The following is a 4,177-nucleotide window of genomic DNA, read 5'->3' as shown; positions in this document are numbered from 1 at the left end:
GAGTTGTCTGTTGGCTTCTTTATGTAGTCTTCACAGTTCAGGAGAACTATAGCTCCTCATTATCTGCTGGTTCTATTATTATTTGGTGGTTAGCTAGAGTCTATGGCCCTTCTCTGAGAGGGAGAGGTTGTATAGTGGCATGGGTTGTTGATTATTCCATTGTTCATTTTTTCCCTAAACCAATCAATATAGCAGCCAAGGTTAGAATTTTGTCCACTTTGAGGTATCCAAATGGATGTTTCTTCAGTTTTGGGGGGTTGATCAAAAGATAAAGTGTTGTTGGAAGTGGATTCATTCTGGTTGTGGAAATATTCCTTGAGGTGGAGGTGTCAAAGTAATTATTTTAGTTCTCCATATTGAAGTATTTTATTAGGATATTTTTCTGGACATAAATTCAGGCCTTTAGAGAGGACAGATTTTTCACCACAAGCTGGAGAGAACTCTGGCTAATGCCAAGCCTGTAGCTGAAGATGAAACTCATTTGTGGGGCTGCAGACAAAGCAGATTCTAACCCACTCTGGATCAATGGCACTGAGAACTCAGGTCTCCCTCTCCTGGGAAACTGTCATAACCACCAGACTATGGCCTTCCTCTTCCATTTTATTTCTGTCATGTATGTGCTCACAGTGATTCTGTAGCAAAAACCGATCCCAAGCTGTTTGTATGCATCAAAAAAAATGCAATTACCTGATTGTATACATATTTTTTGGCACATGAAATGCAATAGGATTTAGCCCTACATGTCAAAGTTTATACAAATAAAATATAAAAGTAAACATGTACCCAATATCCAAAAATCAATACAAAATGTTATATTACTTCCTAGCAGCCCAGATTCTCTGACACTGACCTGAATCTACACAGGACCTAATCTACTGAATTGTTGAAACAAAATGTTGAAGAATGCTAATGACAAACATCTTGAGCAGGGAGTAGAGGGACATGAAGATCATCTCAGCGTTGCCCCACAGGAAGCAGGTGTAGGTGGCCTTGACGATGCCGACCAGCTGCACGGTGAGGAGGAAGAGGAGGATGTTCCAAATGCAGCCCCGGTAGAAGAGCTGGATGACAGTGGCAATGAGGAAGAAGGGGAAGAAGCCGGTGACAACGGACTCATAGGTCATCAACAGGTGGTGCTTGTGGAACCACAGCGCTTTGTACAGCCACTCCCGGAAGTACGACTTGCTCCAGCATGTCTGCTGGTTGAGCCAGTGCAGGTAGCGCATGGGCATCTCCATCAGGCACCTGGAATGGGCCGTGTACTTAGTCCGGTAGCCCAGGCTCAGCACGCAGTTGGTGAGGTGCTGGTCATTCCTGAAGCTGCACTTGCTGCCTAGGAAGGTCTGGTGGTACCAGTCCTCCAGGAACTGCTGCAACAAGGCATTGTGGTACATGCCTAGTGGCCCAAGGATGCACTGCACACAGCTGAAGTACGACTGGCAGGCCCGATCCACATTTAAGGCCATCCAGTACCGCACACTGCTCAGGAACGAGATCCACGAGTCCTACTTGTTCAGGATCTGGACGTCTCCGCCGACCCTGCCCACGCGGGGGTCCAGCACCATATCCGAGTCACACATCTAGATGTAGTTGATGGAGTGGCTGAGCGCGTGGAAGGCCCTGTACATCACCTCGCGCTTCCTGCCCCACTTCTGCATGATGCAGGCATAGAGGCTGGTGCACACCAGGTGCTGCACATGGTCCGTGCCCTCCTGCAGCCCGGCCTCCATCTCACCCTCACCCCGCGCATGGAAGTTGCTCTTCCAGACATAGCAGCCGGCGCCCTCGGAGCCCATGACCTCACGGAAGATGTCCAGCATGTGCATGTTGTCGGGGCCATTGCCGTCCACCACCAGCACCACATGCAGGTCAGGGAAGGAGATGTGCTTCACAGAGCACAGGCATTTCCACAGATACTCGGGGTCCTCCTGGTAGGCCGCGATGCACAGGGCCACGGCACGCAGCACCTTTATTGGGCGCCCCTTGCGCCTCATGCGCCGGTGCTCCAGGAAGGTGAAGAGGCTCTGGATGAAGAGGTGCAGGCCCAGGATGGTGCCATACAGCCCGAAGGACAGGTAGTGCTTCTCAGTGTGGATGAACTGGTAGCTGGTGACGTAGGCGGCCAGGATGCCCCCCAGCACAAGCAGGGCAAAGAAGCTGGTCCCGGTCACACGCAGGGCTGTGGTGAGGCACATGGACATCTGGGCGAGCAAGAGAGGCCGCGTTAAGGCAGCCGGGACAGCGGCTGGCCCGAGGCAAAGGGCCGGGACATCCCCGCCGCCTGCCCGCCCACTGCAGCCGGGGAAGGGGCGCCCGGGACGAGCCACCCACCACCCACTCTCACTGTGCCGCTGCTGTGAGCTGCCCTGATAGGTTTAGGTTAGATATTGATAGGTTTAGGTTAGATATTAGGAAGAACTGCTTCACTGTAAGGGTAGCCAGAGCCTGGAATAGGCTTCCCAGAGAGGTGGTGCTCTCACCTTCCCTGGAAATCTTCAAGAGGAGACTGGATAGGCACCTGGCTGGGGTTTTATGACCCCTGCCACACCCAGTGCTCGTTCCTGCCCATGGCGGGGGGTCAGACTAGATGATCTGTCTAGGTCCCTTCCGACTCATTGATACTATGATTCTATGCATGACATGCACCTTTCACAGGAGCTTTACTTCAAAAGTCTTTCTGGATTTGGCTTCTTATAGTATCTTGGAGAGTCTTCTATAGTGTCTCTCTCTCTCTCAGTGAACAATTATGGAAGTGCTGGGAGGCTGGGACTGGGTGGGGGATGGGGCCTTTTCCCACAGCTCCCCCCACCAAGGCAGAGGCAGGAACAGCCAGAGGAGCCACAGGAAAATCTGCAGCTGCCCAGCTGTGCGTGCCTCTCCCCGGCCAATCCAAATCTTTTCTAAATGGATTCAGAGGCTTCTGATTCAATTCAGACCTTTTAATGGGTCTCCTGATTCAATTCAGATTTGGAGATTCGACCACTGAATTGGGCCAAACTTCCTCTAAATCAAATTGTTGACCAAAACTTTGCACAGCCCTACTGACAAGCAAAGCTTGGATTATAATTCTCAGTCTTCCTCTGGAAAGCAAGGTAAAATCTTTCTATTCTGCATCTAGGACTTTCAAGTTTAGACCCGAAAGACAAACCAGAGGCACTGAATGTTTTTTCAGTGCCCTTATACTGACCACTGGAAATTGAAGAGGGGAGAGGAAAAAGAGTCTTTCCTGTCTGGGCTGTTCTTACTTCAGAGGAGTTAAGAAGGTCAGCAAGTGGCACTGAGGGCAACTCCTGGAGCTCTCCCCCCCCGTTCACCCTCCACCCCTGGGAACAGAGATGACCGTTCCATGGCAAAACCATGTGTGTCTTTCCACCCCACTTTTCCCCACACTACTGGGCCTGGCACTGACCCTGTCGAGCTGTACCTGCCCAGTTCCATATGTCCATGTTGTGCAGGTTTCTGCATGCAATGGAACAACTCCTGGTATGGGGTCATAGCAGTACCCCCTCTAAGTTGGTATTCAGGGCCAGTGTCCCTCTCACCTTGCCCCATTACACTACTGAGATAGATATTAAACCAGGTTTGCTTCCCAAACTCTCTTGAAACTACCTTCCTGTTCTTCAGAAGTCAATGATAGCTAGCAATATTGTGTTCCTACAGGATTCCTTCATCAATTTTAAAGAGACAATGCATCTCATTAGTTCTCATCCTGCACTTTTGTTTACCCTTCTCCTTGCCTTTTCATAGTGAGTGTCATCTCTGTCCTCACCTTTGTAAATTGTTCTCTCACTGATCAAGTGTACAATCTCTACAGCAATCCACACAGTGGATTTCACTAGTGGATATAAAATTACCCAAATCCTCTCCCAGGACTCAAGCAGTGACCCTCAATTAAGAAATGTCTGGACTAGGGACATTAATTACAGATTAACCAGTATAAATGATTAGAAACCAGTTTAAATCCTGTAACAGAACAGAAGTTTAGTGCATATAGATAAGCTTCAAATAGCCAAACCCAGTTTGAGATAGACCTGGATGGATGTAATATCTGACTTAATTGATTTAGGCTAAACCAGTCTATCAAAATTCTGTCCCAGTTCCCCTCCTGACCCACGTTACCTTGTCATCTTCCACCAGCAATGCTCAGCAAAAGGAAGAATAGGTTCCCTTGGAGCTC

The 4,177-nt window shown here is 49.3% G+C and overlaps 1 pseudogene; it reads right to left on the bottom strand.

Moving 5' to 3' along the window:
• Positions 1 to 872: 872 nt before the first annotated feature.
• Positions 873 to 2,265, bottom strand: LOC109310380 (annotated as a pseudogene).
• Positions 2,266 to 4,177: the final 1,912 nt, after the last annotated feature.

The sequence above is a fragment of the Crocodylus porosus genome, unplaced genomic scaffold, assembly GCF_001723895.1.
Source record: "Crocodylus porosus isolate Cpor-Errol unplaced genomic scaffold, CroPor_comp1, whole genome shotgun sequence".
Classification (NCBI taxonomy): domain Eukaryota; kingdom Metazoa; phylum Chordata; order Crocodylia; family Crocodylidae; genus Crocodylus; species Crocodylus porosus.
Note: the sequence above shows the minus strand (reverse complement) of the source record. Positions and strands in the feature narration are given on the sequence as shown.